Genomic DNA, 22,984 nt, shown 5'->3' on the forward strand with positions numbered 1-22,984 from the left:
CTGCCTAGCCACCTGGATTTGTTGACAACTTGGGAAGTCTTCAGCTTGGTCTTGGCCTTCTTGTTTCTCTCTCTCTCAGAGAAGCTCTTGGGTCTTGCCTTGTTGCCTCCCTATGGAATTGCTCATTGCCATCAATCACTCTGGGCATTTGTTCTTTGGGGAATCTCGCCCACCAAACAATCCTTTCCCCAGGATCGAGCAAGGGTGGAGACCCCTGCCTCCCTGCCACTTCTATATCTAGATGTGTCTGCTGAAGGCTCAAACTGCAGCATTGCAGAAACATCTGGACTGTCAAAGAACTGGCTACAGTCTGGGGATGTTTCATCACCTTGTAGGAAGGAAAGGATTGGCTCTGAAAGCCAGCAGGGGCAGTTGGCTGGGGATCTGATGGCTAGCATTGTATAATCCAGCCTTTGATGTCATTCTCCCTTCATTTCTGGAAATGCTGTCTGGAGTTATTATGTCTGGGCTCTCCAGCATACCTTCAGGGACAAAGATTCAGAGATTCAGCTGGAACTGTCTCATCATAGACTTTTTTTTGGGAGGGGGGAATGAGGGTTAAGTGACTTGCCCAGGGTCACATAGCTAGTGTCAAGTGTCTGAGGTAGGATTTGAACTCAGGTCTTCCTGAATCTAGGGCCTGTGCTTTATCGACTGTGCCACCTAGCTGCCCCTTCATCATAGACTTTTTTTTGGGGGGGGCAGGGCAATGGAGGTTAAGTGAAGGGCCCAGGGTCACACAGTTAGTAAGTGTCAAGTGTCTGAGGCCAGATTTGAACTCAGGTCCTCCTGAATCCAGGGCCAATGCTTCATCTACTGTGCCACCTAGCTGCCCCCATCATAGACTTTTAACAAAAAGCTCATCCCCTTACCTTCTGGGGACAACACCAAGCACCACCACAGAACAATGAACATTTAGGGAAGGGACACATAGCCACCACCTTTGAGTCAGAGGAGTCTAAGGAATAGGGCACCTGGGTCCAAATCCTGCTTCAGTCACTATCTGTGTGACCCTGGACAAGTCACTTAACTTATCAGTTCTCTCATCTGTAAAATGGGGGATAGGGTGCTGAATTCAGCAGCCTCTAGGGTCTTTTCTAGCTTTAAATCTATGATTCTCCTGGACTACCTCCCTGTCCATTAGTGTACTAGGGACACCAGAATAGTGCCGGATGAGGAATAATTCAGAGTCATTTCCAAGCTCCAGGGCTTACCTGAGTCTAACTTTCATTTTGTAAACAACCCATACCTCTTATAGGAGCCCAGAGTACTGGCCCTGAGCAAGTTAGCAGCTAGCCCAAGCCATAATCGTGCTAACACAAGGAAATGCCCATTGTATACCAGTGCTGAATTGCCTTGTGAGCCTTGGGATCCAGGGAAAGGGGGAGGATCACAGATACCAAGGAGGCAGTCCTAGGTAGTGGGAGGATGAGCCCAAGCTCAGGCCCAAGGGGTATTTTTAGCACTGTGATGGTAGAGAAGTTATCTTTACAGAGGTGGTGTTGTTGTTCAGTCATGTCTGACTCTTCATGACCCCATTTGGGATCGTCTTGGCAAAGGTACTGGAGTGCTCTGCCATTTCCTTCTCCAGTTTACTTTACAGATTAGGAAACTGAAGCAAATAGGATTAAGTGACTTACCCAGGGTCACACTGCCAATAAGTGTTTGGGGCCAGATTTGAATTCAGTTCTTCCTGACTCCAGGCCTGGTCCTCTATCCACTATGACACCTTGCTGCCCTGCAGAGGTGGTATAATTGTGCAATTAACTAGTCATTTTATCACCAATGCCTGAAAGCCAGGGCTACTCATCTACCAGGCCTGAGACTGGACCTCAGTAAGAGTTTCAGTTTAAAATCAAGCCCAAACAACACAACAGAAGGGGTTCACATGGACATTCTTTTCTCCCATCAGAATTCCAATAGTTTGTTAAGAATGAAGAAGGGAGGGGCAGCTAGGTGGCACAGTAGATAAAGCACTGGCCCTGGATTCAGGAGGACCTGAGTTCATATCCGGCCTCAGACACTTGATACTTACTAGCTGTGTGACCTGGGGGTGAGTCACTTAACCCCAATTGCCCCTGCTCAAAAAAAAAAAAAAATTACTGGACCACACAGGCTAATTCAAAACCTTACCCTCCTGGATGTGCCATATCCAAGAGATAAGTCTTTTGTAATACATAGCATCCCCTCATTGGCCTTTCCCTTGTTCCTCACACATGGCACAATGTCCCTCATCTTTGTGGCTTTGCACTTCTGCTTGGTAGAATCCTTTACTTCCTTCAAGATTCAGCTCAATTATCTCCTTCTACACAGCATCATTCCTGATCCCCAGAATTGCTAGTGCCCTCCAACCTTAGATTGACCCATATTTTGTATTTATTTTGTATCTGTTTATATATGTAAATATTGGCTAACTCCATAGAATGCCAGTGCCCTGAGGGCAGGGGCACCTAGCATAGTGCCTGGTACCTAGTAGGCACTTAATAAATGTGGATTGACTGACTCAGACCAAAGAATGACTGAATCAATGTTTCATTTTTTACCTGATTCTACTTCTGCATAGAACTATGCCTCATTTGCATTTTCTTTTCTCTGAGTAAAAGAAAAAGATTCCTATTTACCTTTTGTCTAAGAGAGACTTCTGTGAGGTATTTCACACAAAATCACACAGAGCTAGTCCATCCTTCTCAATCTGTCTGAGCAGAAATAGGAACCAGAACTTGAACTATTCTTTCCTTGATCACCTTCTGCCTGACCACTCCTATTTATTTCTGGATTTTCATTTGCATCCCTCATGCTGGCTGTGTGTGCCCCCCAAAGTTCTATCCTGTGTCCCTTCTTTTCTCCCCCTGTATAACTGCACTTTGTGATCTCATATGGCTCAATTATCATCTCTAAAGAGATGATTCTCAGATGTACTTATCCATCCCTTACCTCTTTCCTGACCCCCATTTTTACACCTCCAACTCCCTACTGAGCATCTTCAACTAGATATCCTGTAGGCATCTGAAACTCAGCTCACCCAAAACAGAACTTATTATTTCCTTCTTAACTTCCCTGTTAGGTTGAGGCTACCACCATTCTCCAAGTCATCAAGGCTCACACCTTTATTCCTCACCTTAATCCCCCATATCCATTTTGTTGCCAAGTCCTGTCTATTTACCTTCACTGCATCTCTCATATTTGTCTTCTACTTTCCTCTGGCCAACTCCCTGGTGCAGGCCTTCATCACCTATTCCTCACCCACGATGAGACATCTCCTGGTTCTATATATTTTCATTTATTTATTTATTTACCTATTCACTTATTTATCTATTTATTTATTTATTCACTCATTTATTTATTTATTTTTGGTGAGGCAATTGGGGTTAAGTGACTTGCCCAGGGTCACACAGCTAGTAAGTGTTAAGTGTCTGAGGCTGGATTTGAACTCAGGTCCTCCTGAATCCAGGGTTGGTGCTCTATCCACTGCACCACCTAGCTGCCCCCCTGGTTCTATATATTTTCACCAGCTCTGTTCTCGGCTTGTGCTTGGAATGTTCTCCCTCTTCCCTTCTCCTCCATGCTTCCCTGACTTCCTTCAGGACCCACCTTCTATGAGAAGCCTTTGCTGATTCCCCTGTAATGCTAGTGTCTTTCCTCTAAGCTTATCTCCTGTCTATAGCTTGTTTGCATGCGGTTTATTCACATGTTGTCTCCGTCACTGGACTGTGATCTCTTTGAGGGCAGGGATTATCTTTAGACTTTCTTTGTACCTTCAGTACTTAGCACAATGCCTGGCCCCTTGTTACACACACTTAATGAGTGACGATTCATTTGGCCTCATTTGACTCCAGTTCCTTCAGCCAGTTTTCACATGTGTGATCTTGAAATCCTTTACCATTTTGGTTGCCATCTTCCCCAATACTCTATAGCTTATCAGTGTCCTTCCTAAAATGTTACACTCAGAACTAAACAAAATACATGCACACCTTGGTGATGTTGTAAGTTGGGTTTCAGCAAATATCTTAATAAAGCGAGTCACACAAATTTTTTGGTTTCCCAGTGCATATAAAAGTTAGGTTTACACTATACGGTAATCTATTAAGTGTGCAATGATATTATGTCTAAAAAAACAGCATAAATGCCTTAATTAAATAATACTTTATTGCTAAAAATGCTGGCTATAATCTGAGCCTTCAGCGAGTGGTAATCTTTTTCCTGGTGGAGGATCTTGCCTCGATGTTAATGGTTGCTGACTCATCAGAGTGGCAGTTGTGAAAGTTTGGGGTGGCTGTGGCAATTTCTTAAAATAAGACAACGTGGGGCAGCTAGGTGGTGCAGTGGATAGAGCACTGGCCCTGGAGTCAGGAGGACCTGAGTTAAAATCTGACCTCAGACACTTAACACTTACTAGCTGTGTGACCCTGAGCAAGTCACTTAACCCCAATTGCCTCACACACACACACACACACACACACACACACACACACGAGTATTTAAAATAAGACAACAATGAAATTTGCCCCATCAGTTGACTCTTCCTTTCACTTGAACACTTAGAGGCCATAGTAGGGTTATTCATTGGCTTAATTTCAATATTTTTTGTGTGTCAAGGTAGAGGGAGACTTAAGGAGAAGGAGAAAGATGGGGGATTGGCTGGTATGGGGAGCATCTACGGCATTTGTTGATTAATTTCACCGTCTTATATAGGCCCTGTTCATGGTGACCCAAATAATTGTAGTCGTAACATCAAGATCACTAATCACAGATCATCATAGGAGACATAAAGATCATGAAAAACTTTGAAATATTGTGAGAAATTTCAAAATGTGACAGAGATACAATACAAGCACATACTGTTGGAAAAATGGAGCCTATTGACTTGCTTGACTCAGGGTTGCCACAAATCTATAATTTTAGGAAAAAACCCCTCAATATCTGCAAAGCATAATAAAATGTATGCCTGTACTCCAGACTTGCTTGGACTGGGACAGAGGTCAACAGAATTTGATCACCTCCCTGGTCCTGGACACTATCTATGCCAAAGAGTTAAGAGATCTTGAATTCCTAGGAAAAGAACACTGTAGAAAAACAAAGATTTTGAGTATTTTATTTACTAAGATCCCAAGTGTTTTATCAGGGAAGATTCTTGTATATGAGGCAGTGGTTTGTTTTGTGGTCTCTTAGTGTTTGTTTTTAATCATTTTCCTTTCTCCCACCCTCTACATCTCCTTCTAATTACGTTGAACTTTATTTGTTGTTGAAATGAGACATGCAACTTTTCGAAATCTTGCCTTGCCCTATTGAATGTCTAGCCTCATCTCCTTTTGTTTAATCAATAGGATCACTCATTTCAGAATTCAAATTTGTTGTTTTACAATACTAACTAAAAAAACTTGTAGATTTTTGCAACTTCATTGAACATCCATTGGGACTCAAATCAGTAAGTGGACTAAGTAACTTAGGAATCTGGCAAAAATAACATTCTGTGTGGGCAAATGTCTGTTTACATCATGATCAATTTATTATTGGATAAAAAAATAGTCAGGGTTTTGAGAGAGTCATCAGTGCAATTTCCAAGGACCCTGGCAAGGGAGAGTCCAGTATTTCTGAGCGGCAGCTGGGAGACTAGGCGGAGCATCCTGACTTCTCACTGTATCTGGGCATCAAAACTATTTTCATTGGCTCATGTTTCTTTGGGTAATTATTTCAACTTTCCACAGTCATGTTTTAAGATAATTGATCCTCAAAGGAAGGCAGAGGTATGAAGAGGTCATGGAACACTCATCAATGACTCTTAGCTTCAGGTGTATATTAAGCCCCCTCTAGATCCTTAATTGTTGTATATTAGATTCCCTGTAGCTCTAGGCCTTAAGTGTTTACCCTTTTCACAAATGGGCCTTCCCTAAAGGCTTAATAAAGGTTCATTGATGGGGGTGGGTTGGGGGAGGGGGTGGAGAGAGGGAGAGTATTTGTAACTGAAAATTACATTTAAAAAAAATCTAAGTGATAAAAAAAGAACAGTTAAAGGTTCATTGAATTGAATGGAACAGTACTGGAAAGCCGCCATGGATTGAAAATCACATCTCTCATCGAACAATATGACCAGTGGCCTACCTGTCTCAATGAGTGTAGAGAGTAGTATATAATTGTTTAATACATATTTGAAAGTCATCATTATTGTAATAAGTTGTCGGATATTCTCAAATTGAGAATGTATTTGCTTATTTATTGGTTCCCAACCCATAAAAGGAGACATCAGATTTATTATCTTCACTTTCTTTAGTATTCCTTGGCTTTTAGGAGAAATCGAATATTTGCAACATGCTTTATTGTTGTTTTTTATAGCTTGTTTCTTTCAGTATCTCTCTAAGGAGATAAAAAGCCTAAAAGAAAGCCAGACTTTAATTTTTTTTTTTAAGAAGGAGGCTAAAAGATATAGAACCTAAATCAAATTGCTTACCAGTTCAGGGAGAGAGGAAGAAAAATTTGGAACTAAAAAAATTTTTTTTAATGCACATTAAAAATTGTCTTTACATGTAATTAGAAAAATAAAATACTACCTTTTAAAAAAGAAGGCCGAACATCCTCAATATGTATGACTTTCTCTGCTGATAAAGCATTTTTCTGTGACCCTAAAGAGGCCTTTATCTATTTTGGAAAGTAAACACAGGCAGGTCTGGCTAACCTGCCTTTGGCTTAATCATTTGTCTGAAGCTTAGAGATGAACACTTTCTGAACAGCATACACACTCAATTGTTCATCTGGCTTGTGATTTTTAGTTCTAAAGAAAGTGAGGTTTATGAACTAATTCATATGGATTGTAGCTGCTGAATGTCATATATTGTTCTCATTATTGTTCTCCACAGGAGGGACACACAGACACATGGATAAAAGACCAGCCTTGGGGTGAAGAAGACCTGGGTTCAGGTGTTGCTTCAGACACCTAGTCTCATGTTGGTGGCTCCTGATAATGCTCCAGGGCAGAAGGATTGTCTGTCCATTCTCAAAGTTGAGGAGACTTCTACTAAATTGAGAAAAGTCCAAACCAAAAAAAAAAAAAAAAGTCTGAGAACATAAAAACGTTTTAAAAACTGTATTTTTTTGCTAGTGCTTCTCAAAATAAATTCCTCAGGAAAGCAAACCATTTAAAAAAACAACATACTTTTAGAAAAATGCTAACTCCCTTAATTCTTTTTTTTGCTTTGTTTTTTCCCCTGAGGTAATGAGGGTTAAGTGACTTGCTCAGGGTCACACAGCTAGTAAGTGTCAAGTGTCTGAGGCTGGATTTGAACTCAGGTCCTCCTGAATCCAGGGCTGGTGCTCTATCCACTGTGCCACCTAGCTGCCCCCCTTAATTCTTAAAATGCATAAATTAAATTACCAAATATTTATTAAGCATTTTATACAAGCTATTGTACTGTGAACAAACCAAAAAAAAAAAAAATGTGTGCAGGGTAGTATGGTTGCAATGGAAAGAGCACAGAACTTGGAGTTAAAGGATGTGAGTTCAAATCCTGATTCTGACTTTACCTTGGCTTCTCTGGGCTTCGGTTTGCCCAACCCATAAAGTGAGGGGGTTTGAACTTTGAAAGGCTTATAATCTTTGATCAGTGCAGTGACCAGGATTCCAGTGCATGCTCACCTCCTGAGAACATGATGGTGGACTTAAGTGTGGAATGAGATGCACATTTTTGGATATGGGGACATGTGGGGATTTGTTTTGTTTGACTGCATAGCAAAGGTTTTGTTTTCCCTTCCTTTTTTTTCTCAGTGGAGATAGGGAGAATGGAAGGAGAAAAAAAATTATATATATATATTTAGTAGGGAAAGAAGGGAAGGGAAGGGAAGGGAAAGGGAAGAGAAAGCACATGATACAATGGATAGAGCATTGGGCCTGGGGTCAGGAAGACTTGAGTCTCAAATCCAGCTTCAGACACTTAATAGCTGTGTGACCTTGGTCAAGTCATTTAACCTCTGTCTGCTTCAGTACTCTCAACTGTAATATGGGGATAAAAACAGTACATATACCCCAGGGTTGTAGTGAAAATCAAATGAGATAATATTTGTAAAGTACTTAGCACAGTGCCTGGCTAAGTTAGATATAGAAAGAAAGAGAGAGAAAGAAGGAAAGAAAGTAGAAAAGTGTCTGAGAGATGATGTCTAAGGCCTCTTCTAGCTTTAGAGGCTATGATGTCAATTAAAATAATGTAATTTAATGAGCAGCATAGGTACTTAACGCTGGCATATTTTCCTTTCTGGATTGGTTCAGTAACTAGCATTCTCTTTCCTCGCTGGATGAACACATGCCTTACAATAAATACTCCATCAGAGATGTCTCAGAAGCATGTGTGTTATAAGTAGCAACTGGAATTCATCTTTCCCAAGGTAGCCGGATTAGCTGGAGCAATATGTAGCATCTGCTTTTACTCACAATAGGAATTTCTCTTGCCATATACCACCCTGGATGTCTGTTTTGTTTTAAGAAGTAGAGCCAATAGTTGTAGCTGAAGTAACTATAAGTCTTCAGAATATAGTTTGGAGAGTCTTCTTTCCCTTTCTGAGACTTGATTTCCTCATCTGTAAAATGGTGATATTCACCCTCATGCTACTAACCTCATTGGGCTGTTGTGATAAAGCACCGCCTAATTGTAAGCTAGTATAATTATGGAGTAGTGCTTTGACCTCAAAGCTTTTCACTGATGTCATTGGGTAGCTGTTTCAAGCATCGGGATTAGGAACAATTTGCAAGTGAGTGCAAAGGCCCAGCTTTTGTATATTAAATAACATTTTTGTTCCCACCTCCCCTACTTTTTTATCTCCCAAATTTACTCCCTTATCTTTCATCTGAAACAAGCATTCTTAACCTGAGGGTCCACGGACCCTCAAAGGGAACATTTATCAATTTTCACAGGCCCATGAAGTTGGATGGGAGAAGTAACATCTTTATTTTCAATAGCCTTTAACTGAAATGGAGCATTTCCTTCAATTTATGAGTGTAGGTGAATGTGATTCTGAAGAATCCACAGGCTTCATCAAAGTACCAAGAAGGTTGTCACACAAGAAAATTTAAGAACCCTGTGTCAGAAGTATATCAAACTCAACTGATCACTCATCAGAAAGGGATGTGGGGAGGGGGGAAGGAAATACACTAAACACTCACTATTGCAATTTCTTCAGGTACATCTGTGCAGTGGAAAGAGGGAGATCTGGAGTCAGAAGTCCTGTGTTCGGATCTCAGATCTGCCTCTGACTGCCAGCGATCATGGGCAAGTCATTCTCTGTAGGCCTCAGTTTCCTCACCTGTAAAATGACAAGGTAAGATTATATAACTTCTGGGATCCCTTTTAGCTCTAACAGCTAACATTTATATAGCACTTTAGGGTTTCAAAATACCTTGCCATATACTGTCTCATTCGATCATTACAATAATCCCATGAGGTAGGGGATTTTATAGCTGTTTTATATATCATCTTAATATGTATCATTGATATATAACTATATTTTATATATTACATTAGTATAATAATATAATTAATAATATCAGCATATTTCTGTTTTATCTTTATATTTATATTATTCATACATTTTATATATTTACATTTTATAGTATTGCCCAGAGTCACACAGCTAGTGTCTTTGGCGGGGTTGAACTTAGATTTAAATAGATTATCTTTATTATTTTATATATTAATATATATTTATATATAAACTATGTAATTCTATATAACTATAATTCTATATATGACTATATATAACTATATATTTTTGTACAGAACTATATGTAACTATATGTTTCTATCTAGAACTATATATAACTATATAACTATATATCGTGCTATGTAGAACTATATATAGTGTTGTATGTATATAACTATATATAATGTTATATATTGTGTTGTATATGTATAGACACAATAATATATACATGTGTGTATATATGTGTGTGTACACGTGTGCATATACACGTGTGTATACACACATATCCATGTATATAGACATGCAGTATCAAAACACACACACACACACACACACAAGAGGAAAGGTAACTATAAAACCTCCTCAGGTGGATGATTTAGGTGACACTTTCAAGGTCTACTGAGGTTCTCATAAAAAGCAGCTTTCTAAATCCGTGCTTTTCTTCCTAAACCCGATTCTTCCAGAAGAGGGCAGAGGGGAGAAATCTCACCCTCCATTAACTTGCTGAATGTGCCCTGGTACCAGCTACTTGCAGAGCCCACAAACAATTTCCGTAGGCCTCTTGCAAAGCCCTGAGAGAAGGAGGGGTGCCTCAGGACACTGCAGAAACACCCCCTCGGCCTTTAGTGGTGGATGCTGGGACTTGCTGGTTAGCCCAGTGGCCCCCTGCAAGGCTGCTCCCATGGGGAAGTGGGGGAGGGGGAATCATTGTGGGCTCCCCCACCGGAACCAGAGGAAGGAGAGGATTATACTCAGCACATAAACAAATACCAACGTTTTTACTTTCATGCAAATGCACCTTTGCCCTGTGGGAAAGAAAATCAGGTTATTAAATGCATACCTGGCCTTGTACAAAGTAAGAACTGAATAAATGTCTGTTCAACAAACAGTCAATTTCTGGGCTTTAAAGAGAGAATCATACTCTCTCCACATGGCAAAGCTTTACAGCAGGGTCTTTTTGTTGTGGGGTTTTTTTTGTTTTTGTTTTTGTTTTTTAATAAAGCCAGGTGTGGAATTTTGTCGGCGTAGGGGAACTACGGGTGAGAAAATCCCCTTTACCAGCATCCACTCTTGCACTTTAATGTCCGAGGGAGTTGGCTTGGGGGAGCTTCTGCTCTGTCCTCATTAGTCTGATGCCAAACATGATTTGAGAAAGGGGGACCAAGGAGAGAAACCAAGTTCAGCAAAAAGCATCAGTGTTCAGTCACCTGCAGAACATGAGAACCTTAGAAGGCACTAAAGCTGGGGGAGACTTAGGTGGAGAGAGGGCCCACGAAAAAATAAGCCAAGAAGAAAGGTTTGTGCAAAATAAAGCAGGGCTAGTCATGGGCAATATTACTCATGTTTATCTTTGCTGAGTGAGCCGAGTCTCCCCCTCAGCTTCTCTCCAAGGAGGAAGGGAAAAAAGGAGAATACTTTCCATCTTTCTCCAACCTTTTTTTGATTCCACAGCCCTCAGTAAAAGAACATTTTGAACAAGCATACCCAATATATGTAGATTTATAAATTCTATATCTGTACTGTTGCACTAATAATTAAGCCCTAAAATAAACCTTACGAACACTTGGCCCAAAATAGAATTGTTTTTAAAAAAGGGATGAAATAAAGATGAAGTAACGTTTGATCCTGGAATAAATTGGGAGTGGCTGGAGTTTACCGAGTAGGGGGTGACACAGTCACACCTGCACTTTAGGAAAATCCTGTTGGCAGCCCTTTGGAGGATGGATTGGAGAGAGGAAACACTTTTTCATAATCCATTCTTTCTTTGCTGCCCCCACAGCTGCATCTTTAATTCAGTACTTTATCACCTTACAATAAGCTATTGAGGTATTGAGCCTCTCTCATAGGGAGATGATTCACTGTTCCTGGAAAACTCACCACATATCAAGTGGGAATTATTTTTTCTCTCCTCTGAAACTTTGCTTCTAGCCCACCCTGTGTCTTGATCTTCTCCTTTCTCCATCCTCACCTATCGAAATATAATTGGGGGCAGCTAGGTATCGCAGTGGATAAAGCACTGGCCCTGGATTCAGGAGTACCTGAGTTCAAATCTGACCTCAGACACTTGACACTTACTCTCTCACTAGCTTTGTGACCCTCGGCAAGTCACTTAACCCCAATTGCCTTACCAAAAAAAAAAATAGAATGAAATATAATTTAAATGAACTCTTATAAAATTCTCTCTATGCCCCACCCCCCACACAGAATTCATCTCTCCCTCTTCTGGATTCATATGACATTTCTCAGTCAGTCAATATAATACATATTATCTTGCATTATAGTTATTTGTGTTGTCTTTTCTGCCCTATTAGAAAGTAAGCTTCCTAATTGGAACACTAATGCATTGTTGGTGGAGCTGTGAGCTGATCCAACCATTCTGGAGAGCAATTTGGAATTATGCCCAAAGGGCAATAAAGCTGTGCATACCCTTTGACCCAGCAATTCCACTTTTAGGTCTTTTGCCCAAAGAAATCATGGAAGGGGGAAAGGGACCCACATGTACAAAAATATTTATAGCTGCTCTTTACGTGGTAGCAAGGAATTGGAAGTTGAGGGGGTGCCCATCAATTGGGGAATGGCTGGACAAGTTGTGGTATATGAATACAATGGAATACTATTGTGCTGTAAGAAATGATGAGCAGGAAGAGTTCAGAGAAACCTGGAGGGTCTTACGTGAGCTGATGATGAGTGAGATGAGCAGAACCAGAAGAACATTGTACACAGTATCATCAACATTGAGTGTTGACCTACTGTGATGGACTATATTCTTCTCACCAATGCAATGGCACAGAAGAGTTCCAGGGAACTCATGATAGAAGAGGATCTCCAAATCCAAGAAAAAAAAAAGAAAGAAAGAACTGTGGAGTATAGATGCTGATTGAACCATATTATTTCTTTTGTTTTGGGTGCTGTTGTTTTTTTTTTCTATTTTGAGGTTTTGCATCACTGCTCTGATTTTTTCTCTTGTAACAGGATTAATGCAGAAATAAGATGAATGTTATTATGTGTATATATATGTGTGTGTATATATCTATATCTATATCTATATGTATAGAGATATATAGATATAACCTATATCAGATTACCTGCTGTCTAGGGGAGGGGGGAGGGAGGGGAGGGAGGGAGAAAAATCTGGAAATTGTAAAGCTTGTATAAACAAAAGTTGAGAACTATCTTTACATGTAACGGAAAAAATAAAATACCTTATACATTAAAAAAAAAAGAAAGAAAGAAAGTAAGCTTCCTGAGGGAAGACACTATGTCTTTTCCATCTCTGTATCCTATAGAAGGCATATCCCAGGGTCTCAGCATCTAGTAGGCACTCTATAGTTGTCAAATAATTGAATAAAAACTATTTTTAATTCCAATAACAGCTGTCTCAGTGAAGAATAATAATCATAATAATATCTAGCACAGGTTTGTAAAGTGCTTTACAAATAATTATCTCATTTGTCCTCATGATAATCCTGGAAGGTAAATGGTATTATTATCCCCATTTTATAGAAAAAGAAACTGAGGTAGACAGAAGTTAAGTGACTTGACCAGGGTCACACAGCTATTGAGTATCTAAGGCTGGATTTGAACTGAAGTCTTCCTGACTCCATATCCAGTGCTCTACTCACAGTGCTATCCAGAGCTTATATCTGGAATAAAGAAGCCCCGAGTTTATATCCTTCCTCAGACACTTACTAGCCAAATGACTGCGGTCAATTCATCTAACCTCTGTTTATCTAGGTTTCCTCTTCTATAAAATGAGGATAATAATAGCAACTACCTTCCAGGGTTGTTGTGAGGATCAAATGAGATAATATGTATAAAGTGCTTTGCAAACCTTAAAACTCTATATAAAAACTATTATTATTTTTGTTAATAATTATTGTTCAGTCATTTAAGTTGTGTCTGACTCTTTGTGACATCATTTGGAGTTTTCCTGGTAGAGATACTAGAGTGGTTTGTCATTTCCTTCTCTAGTTTGTTTTACAGATGAGGAAACTGAGGCAAGCAGGGTTAAGTGACTTGCCCACAGTCACACAGCTAGTAAGTGTCTGAGCCTGGATTTGAACTCAGGTCTTCTGAACTCCAGGCCCAGCACTCTATGAACTATGGCACCACCTAGCTGCCCTGTTATTAATAATAGCTTACTTTTTTTTTTTTTTGCAGGGCAATGGGGGTTAAGTGACTTGCCCAGGGTCACACAACTAGTAAGTGTCAAGTGTCTGAGGCTGGATTTGAACTCAGGAACTCCTGAATCCAGGGCCGGTGCTTTATCCACTGCGCCACCTAGCTACCCCAATAATAGCTTACTTTTAATTTAAAAAACCTATATAAATGCTCACTATTAATGTTGTTGATAATAATAATGGTTGACTTTTATATAGCACTTGAAGGTTTACAAAGCACTTTACACATATAGTGTGGTCAGGACTGTAGAACATGATTTCCCACAATGCTTGACTGATTATAACATGGTGACCTCACCAGAAGACTGTGATTGATGGGGAGTGGTGAACGAGGCTTAAAAGGCAGGCCAGCAGTGAGTGGGGAAAACAAAGAGAATATAGACCTCAGGATCCTGGACCTAGAGCTGAGAGAGACCTCAGAGGCCACTTAGGCCAGGCCCCACATTTCTATAGTTGAGGAAACTGGGGCCCAGAGAAGTTCAGTGACTTACCCAATAGGTGTGTTGTTGTGGTTTGGGTGTTCCTGTTTGTCCTTCAGTTTTCTTTTCTTTTCTTTTTTTTTTTTTTTTGGTGAGGCAGTTGGGGTTAAGTGACTTGCCCAGGGTCGCACAGCTAGTAAGTGTTAAGTGTCTGAGGCCGGATTTGAACTCAGGTCCTCCTGACTCCAGGGCCGGTGCTCTATCCACTGCACCACCTAGCTGCCCCCTGTCCTTCCGTTTTCAAAGAGGACTGGAATGGTATCATGGGGTGATATCTTGATTCATGCAGGAATTGGATTGAAGTGAGGCAAAGTTGCACAAACCTGTCGGCCTTACTCTCTCTTCCAAGTCCAACAGCAAGACAAAAGTCAGGAGGACTGGAGATGGCTGGGAGGCATTGGATAACCTTGGCATCTTTGATGTCTGACCAAACTCTAAGTGCTCCACGGAATCTACTTCGGGCCAGTTCCTGGCCGCTGGAACACACTGTTCTCACCCACCCATTCCTCCAGGGAAGTCTTCACATGCTTGGTGTAGACATTCCCCTAAATCACTGAGAGGTTTATTGTTACCCTGGTTACAAAATTCTAGAAAGCATCATGAAAGGAACAGTTGGTACAAATCTAGAAAAAGAAAGTGGAGATTATGAAGAGCTTCCTCAAAACCATCTCATTTCCTTCCTGACCTAAGTGGATTGTTGTAGATAGAGCTCACCCAGCTTTTAACAAAGTGTTTGATCAAATCTCCTACACAATTCTTTTATATATATATACACACACACACACATATATATATATGTATATGTATATATTTGTGTGTGTATATATGTATGTTTGTATACATGTATGCATGTGTATGTATGTATGTGTGTGTGTATATATATATATATATATATATATGACAGAAACATCTGGGAGGATGTTAGCGCAGTGAGGAGGACTCCAAACTAGTTCATAGGGTTGTAATACAGAGATGGAAGGCACCCCAGGGTCATCTAGTCCACTCTCTTCCTTCATTTTACAGATGAAGAAACTGAGGTCTATGGAGGTTAAATGACTTTCCCAAGGTAAGGTAATAAAGATTAGTGGTAGAATTTGAACCCAGATCTTTTGATTCCAGAGTAAGTGCTTTTTCCACCATACTGTGCTGTCAGGAATGTTGTCGTTATTATTCAGTTATGTCTGACTCTTCTGTTTGTTCAGTTATATTCAGTCATTGCAGTTGTGTCTGACTCATCATGACCCCCATTTGGGTATTTCTTGGAAAAGATACTGGAGTGCTCAAAATCTGGCCTCAGACACTTGACACTTACTAGCTATGTGACCCTGGGCAAGTCACTTAACCCTCATTGCCTTGTCAAAAAAAAAAGGCAAAAAACCAAAACAAAACAAAATTTAAAAAGCAAAAAGGGGCAGCTAGGTGGCACAGTAGATAGAGCACCGGCCCTGGAGTCAGGAGGACCTGAGTTCAAATCCGGCCTCAGACACTTAACACTTACTAGCTGTGTGACCCTGGGCAAGTCACTTAACCCAAATTGTCTCACACACACACGCAAAAAAAGATACTGGAGTGGTTTTCCATTTCCTAATCCAGCTCATTTTACATATGAGGAAACTGAAGCAAGTAGGGTTATGTGATTTGCCCAAGGTCACACGTCTAGTAGGTGTCTGAGGCTGGATTTGAACTCAGGTCTTCCTTATTCTAGGCCAGATGCTCCATCCCCTGCACCACCTAGCTGTCCAGTGCTGCTAGGAATGGCCAGACCCAAAGAAGAGTCATTCATATTTTGATATAAGCCTGGAAGAAGACATCTAGTAGAGCGCTCCTGGGAACTGTTTTGGGCATGGACCATTTTTTTTTAATCAGTGACTTTGATATTGTGACAGTGATATGGCCCAGTTGACATGTCACATTTGCATATGAAGCAAAGCTGGGAAGGATGGCTGATGCATTGTATGACAATAAGAATACGTAAAGAACAATCTAATCAAATTCAGGCCAAGTGATGACATTGGGATATAGAACCCTGATCTCACAAGTACAAGTTGGTGGGGGGGGGGCTCAGGGTCTGGGGTTCTTAGTAGGCTGTCTGCTTATTGTGATTCAGCGGCCTGGTGGCCCGGAAAGAAAACGCTGGCCTAGAGTTAGAGAAGTAGCATCTGCATCCAGGGAGGTGAGGCTCCCATTGGACACTGCTCCGGTCTGACAGCATCAGGAGTATCGTCTTCAATCCTGGAGCCACATTTTAGGAAGGACATCGGGTAAGCTGAGTGTGTCCAAGGAAGGGCTACCATAAGCAGGAAGGACACACCATTTGAGGAATAGTCGAGGAATTGGAGTTAGAAAAGAGAAGATTAATTTGGAGAAGGGAAGACTGCGAGGGGGACGGGGGGGGGGGGGGAGGGAACGGGTAGACAAGAAGGAAATAAGCATTTTTTAAGTACCTGTTGTGTCCCAAGCAGTGTACTAAGCACTTTACAAATATGTCTCATTTGACCCTCCTGGCAATCCTGCAAAGGAGGTGCTATTATTATCCCCACTTTACAGTCAAGGAAACTGAAGTAAGCAGATAAGTTAAGTGACTTGCCCAGGGTCACATAGCTAGTAAATGTCTGAGGCTGGATTTGACGCAGGCTGAGTGCTTGATCTGTCTGCTGTGCTACCTCATTGCTTCTAGGAATAAACAAATGAGTGAATGAATGAATGAACGAATGAATGAATGAATGAATGAAATAATAATTAGTAATAATAATAATAGCCAACATTTATATAGCACAGTGCCAGGCACTAGTAAGCACTTTATAATTATTGTGATCCTCACAATAATCCTGGGAAGGAGATGCTATTATAATTTTCATCTTATAGTTGAGGAAACTAAGGCAGACAGAGGTTAAGTGACTTGCTCAGGGTCACACAGCTAGTAAGTGTCCGAAGCTGGATTTGAATATAGGTCTTCCTTGACCCCAGACTGAATGCTTGATCTGTTGGACCACCTAGTTGCCTCTAGGAATGAATGAATGAACAAATAAATGAATGAATATAATAATAATAATAGCTAAATCTGTGTAGCATTTACCATGTGCCAGTCACTATACTAGGAACTTTATAATTATTACCTCACTTGATTGTCAAAACAACCTTGGGAGGGAGGTTCTAATATTATCCCCATTTTATAGTCGAGGAAACTGAGGCAGACAGAGGTTAAGTGACTTGCCCAGGGTCACACAGCTAGTAAATGTCTAAGGCTGGATTTGAACTCAGGTCTTCCCAACTTTAAACCCTATGCTCTATCTACTGTGCCACCTAGCATGATAACTGTCTTCAAATATAGGAGAATTGTCATATGGAAGAGGGTAATTAAACTTCTACTTGGCCCCACTGGGCAAAACTAGAAGTAAAGGATGGAAACTGCAGAAGGCAGATTTAGGTTTGACTAAAGAAACTCATCCTGATTTTCATTAATTCATTCATTCATTAATTCATTCATTCATTCATTCATTCATCTATCTATCTATCTATTCATTCATTCATTTATTTATTTATTTATTTATTTGGTTGGTTTTTTTGTGGGGCAATGAGGGTTAAGTGACTTGCCCAGGGTCACACAGCTAGTAAGTGTCAAGTGTCTGAGGCTGGATTTGAACTCAGGTCCTCCTGAATCCAGGGCCAGTGCTTTATCTACTGCACCACCTAGCTGCCCCTAAAGAAACTCATCCTAACAAACCCTCCCAGAGTGGAAGGGGTTGCCCCAGGAAGTAGCGGGTTCCTTTCAGGAGGAGACTGGGTGACCACTGATCGGGCTTATTGTAGAAAGGATTCTTGTTGGTTACAGGTTGGACTCTGAGCTCCCTTTCAATTCCAACATACTTCGAGGCTGTGATTCTGGGGACGTGGAATATTTATCTCTGCTCAGGATTCTCAGAATCAAGTTCTTAGGAGAAATAATAGTCTTTGCTGTTTCAAAGAAACATTCTTTTTCAGTGACACAAAAGTAGGCAACCAACTTCTTAGATAATCAGGATTGAAAAATTATTCTTCTTATTGCACAATTCTGTTTTCCCTGGCTAAGAACAGCAATGCACAGTGAGTTTCTTACTGCTTGGGATCAAAACCCTGTCCTCTTAATTCAATGTAATTCAATGAATAAATATTTTGTACCTACAATCCACAAACCAATAGGAACCCAATGACAAAAAAGGATATTGTCCCTTCCCTCAGGGTTACAGTCTAGAAGAGGGAAGAAGCTTACATAGACATACATAAATATCTATGATAGGTTGGAAAAATGATTAAATATACAGAAGTCAAACAGAGTGGCCTAAGGGATATGAATTCAGGAGATTTCTCTCTAGGGGCAGTTACGGGAAGCTCTGTGGAGTTGGCAACAGATGAAATAGGAATCGTGCAGGAGACTTCAAGTATGTGAGTGTAGGGGATTTGGACGATGGTGTTACCATCACCCGGAATGTTAGGAGGAGGGGAAAGCTTTAGGTGGAAGATAAACCATGTGGTTGAGATGCCAATGGGACATTGAGGCAACTGGAAATTTGGGACAGGAGATCAAGACAGTGCTCAGAGCTAGAAATAAAAATTGGAGGGCTCTTTATCTATTCTTTTCCTCTGGTTACAGGGAAAATTGGTCTGTCTCCTTCTTATTAAGGCTAACACCTATCTACCTGTGCCTTTGATCCCATTTACTTCTTCTTACTCACAAGATCATCCTATTAGATCTAGAAGGAACCTTAAAGGGTCATCAGGTCCAGATCCCTTGTTTTATAGATGAAAACACTAAGGTACAGATTGGATTAAGGGATTTCTCTTTCTGTGTTTGTTTTGGGGTTTTTTGAGTTTTTTTGCAGGGTAATGAGGGTTAAGTGACTTGCCCGGGGTCACATAGCTGGCATGTGTCAAGTGTCCAAGGCTGGATTTGAACTCAGGTCCTCCTGAATCCAGGGCCCGTGCTTTATCCACTGCACCACCTAGCTACCCCCAAGGGATTTCTCTAGTGCCACATAGCTAGCAAGTCCGAGTCCAGTGCCCACTGTGCTATCTCAAAGATTTTGCTCCGGCATTTATCACTATCTTCCATACATCTTTGAATCCTTCCTTCATGGGCTCCTTCTGCTCTGCCTGCAAAGATGCTCAAATCTCTCCAGTTCTAAAAAAAAGCCAGCCCTTCTACTCTATCCATCTACTGTCCCATCTCTTTCCATCCTTTCAATGCTAAATATACTGAAAATGTGTACCACCTTCACTATCTCCTGAAACCACTGCCATCTAGCTTTCTACCCACATCACTCTAATGAAAATGCTTTCTCAAAGGACACCAATAATTTCCTAATCGACCAATCCAATGGCCTCCCCAACCCTCACCCCCATCAGTTTTCTCCTTAAGCTCTCTGAAGCACTTGACAATATTGAGACAGTTAGGTAGGGCACAGTAGATAGAACACTAGAGTCGGGAAGACTCTGAATTTCAAATTCAGTCAAGGAAGACCTGAGTTAAAATTCATCCCCACACACTAGCTGTGTGACCTTGGGCAAGTCACTTAACCTTGTTTGCCTCCGTTTCCTCATTTGTAAAATGATCTGGAGAAGGAAATGTCAAACCACTCCAGTACCTTTGCCAAGAAAACCCCAAATGGGGTCACAGAGAGTCAGACGCTACTGAAACTGCAGAACAACAACAATGATGGTTAGGAAAGTTTTGCCTCATTCTTGCTACATCTTTCCAACTATAATTCCTCATTCTTCCCAGTGGGACCAACAGTGGAAAGTGTTGAATTTGTAGTCAGAGGACTCCAGTAATTATCCCTATTAAATTAAATCCCTCCTAGCCAGTAAATATCTCTATTAAAATTCATCTTATTCAAAGGGACTCATTGTTCTAGCAGCTTATCAATATCTGCCTGGATTCTGACTCTATCATTCCACTGACAAGCCATCTCTCCCATTTTGGCCCCATCTGCAAAGATGACAAGCGTGGCCTCTATGACTTCATCGAAGTCATTAAGTACAACTCACCAAGTGTCAAGTGAGACTTCTCCTCACCTGGCCATCAAATTGGGTTCACTACTGGGAAACTTCTCTCCAGGGACACTGGTCTGGCTCAAGTTTGCCCCTATGGAAAGAACGTGCATGGACATTGATTGGTATTTAGCTAATTTCTAGTTCTCACAAGTGCATCTATAATTTATCAGCAGGCACTAAGTCCTTAGCAAACACTCAGAAATGTAGCATATTTATTAGAATTATAAAGAACAAAAAATGGGATTCATCTCTGAGTGCAGCATGCATTGCCCAACCATGTGTACACTACTAATGGACACACTGAATTCTAGAACTCTCTACTATCCCTACCAAGATGGCTTGTCCTTTTTTTTTTTTTTTTCCTTTTTTTCCCGGGCAGTGAGGGTCAAATGACTTCCCCAGGGTCACACAGCTAGTAAATGTCAGGCATCTGAGGCTGGATTTGAACTCAGGTCCTCCTGAATCCAGGGCCAGTGCTTTATCCACTGCGCCACCTAGCTGCCTCCGATGGCTTGTCCTCTTTCTAGAAATCCTTCCCTTTAGATCTCACATAGCATTTTGTTCTATATGCATTGATCCATTGATCATAGGTTATAGTTATCTGTGTATGTGCCCCATCTCCCACTAAGCTTCACAAGGACAGGAAACAAATTTTAGCTAATTAGTGCTTAGTACACTGTGATTTTCACAGTAGGTGCTAATAAATCATCACTGAGTTAATTTGAGAGTACATAGAGGTAATCATTTAAACCATGGCAGGAGGAGATTGCAATAGGAATGGAGCACAGTGCCTGTCACATAGTAGGTGCTTAATAAATGTTTATTGATTGATCTTTTGAGAAGGAAGCAAAGATAAACCCTGCATATCAAACAATTTTAAGTTGCTTCATGTTCAGAAAGGTTTTACGGCCTTGACTCAGACATAAGCCACATCAGTATTACTGGGAATTTTGCCAAAGACAGGATTATTATTGGAACTTTATGACTTCATCCAGAACAGTGAGAGATTTCAATGTCTTCATTCCACCAAACTGCTAAAAAAATTTTTATAACAGCTATAAGGGATGCAACAGTTTGTCAGTAAAAAAAAAGTTACAATTAATTAGAAATTATATCAAGAGATGCACGGTAAGAGTGATTAAGTAATAATTGTCAAGAGAAGGATGAGTAATGTTGTTATAAAAATGGGAGGAAAAAGCCCTTTCTTAGACATTACACAAGTGAATCTGTCAAAACAAAATGTTAAAAAAACCGCACACCCAGAGCAACACCCACACTCTCAAGATCTTTGCAATCTGGCCTCCTATTCCACCGCTTGATAGACAGGGCTCTCGTCAAGGTGACCTCCTAATTGCCAGATCCAATCCTCTCTTCTCAGCCTTTCCCCTCCCCCCTTTCGGCAGCCTCTGACATATTGATCACCTCCTCCCAAGCAGCAAAGCACGCTGCTGGAGGAAGTGATGAAGTGAGCTGACAAATGGATGCTTTCTAACTTCATCACTGCCCTCGCTGCTGCTGCTGCAGTCATCCTCTTATTCATTTATTTTTGAGTCACTAACACGCTACCACAATTCTCCCTCAAGCCCACAATTCCTCCCCCTTTACCTTTCTTTTTGTTCCTTTCTTTCCCTTCTCCCCTTTCCTCCCCTTCCCTTCTTTTCTTTCTTTTCTTTTCTTACATTTTCCCTTCCTTCTACTTCTACTTCCTCGCTACTAATTTCTATTCCCATACATGGTATTATTTATTTTTAAATTTTAAAGGAACTAAGCATTTTTTCCCAGAATTAAGTTTTTTTTTCCCCAGAATTTGAGAAATCTTTTCAGGAATAATAATAATTATTATTGCTATTATTACTATTATAAGTTTTTTATATAGTGCTTTAAAGTTTTCAAAGCCCTTTACATATCTTATATATCCTTTGTTCACAAGAACTATGGGAGGGAGGGGCTATTATTACCCCCATTTTACATATAAGGAAGCTGAGGGAGGCAGTAGATGCCCAGCTAATGAGTGTTTGAGGCCAGATTTGAACTCAATACTTCCTATGCAATCTAGTTGCTTGGACTGTCACAAAATAAGATCAGAGAATAAACTGTTGTAGAACTGTGCATATCAAGATTATTTTATATCTCTTTTTAAAATCCCAATACTTGTTTGCTTCTATTCAATGTTGATTTTATTTTTGTAATTTTAAAAATTCATTTTCAATTTAAATACAAAAAAGACTCAAAAGAGAACATTTCCATGTACACAGTACTTCATTAAAAGAATATTCAATATAAATCCCATGAATTTCCATTTTACAATGTTTACCTTTTAAAAAATCTTGTAACAAATATTAAACATCATTTTCAAAGCTACAAAATGTTGATTTTCGATTGACCATCTTACCGAGGAACTTTATACACGATTTGAAGAATGTGTACATAATTTTATACATAAAATATAATATTTCTTTTAGCTTAATAAAAAAATCTGGAAGTTAGTTACCTCATCCTTCTCAAAGGAAGCATTTATACTGTATAGAAAGACATCTTTCCTTCATCCGCATGATTAATTAAGGCCTCGCAAATGTTTTCATACTGAGCAGCAGTCTTAGGGGTAGTGAGTGG

General features: G+C 40.4%; 1 long non-coding RNA gene across 2 annotated transcripts; it reads right to left on the reverse strand.

Annotated features, from left to right (window-relative positions):
• Positions 1–6,129: 6,129 nt before the first annotated feature.
• On the reverse strand, positions 6,130–22,984 carry LOC122751942. Of its 2 annotated transcripts, none has more exons than XR_006355813.1 (4): positions 22,863–22,984; positions 20,366–20,462; positions 9,146–9,285; positions 6,130–7,006 (listed from the first exon to the last, which is right to left on the reverse strand). It is a non-coding gene; the product is annotated as an uncharacterized LOC122751942 (long non-coding RNA). The 2 variants fall into 2 exon arrangements; XR_006355812.1 differs by having other exon boundaries at positions 6,130–7,009.

The sequence above is a fragment of the Dromiciops gliroides genome, chromosome 3, assembly GCF_019393635.1.
Source record: "Dromiciops gliroides isolate mDroGli1 chromosome 3, mDroGli1.pri, whole genome shotgun sequence".
NCBI classification, from domain to species: domain Eukaryota; kingdom Metazoa; phylum Chordata; class Mammalia; order Microbiotheria; family Microbiotheriidae; genus Dromiciops; species Dromiciops gliroides.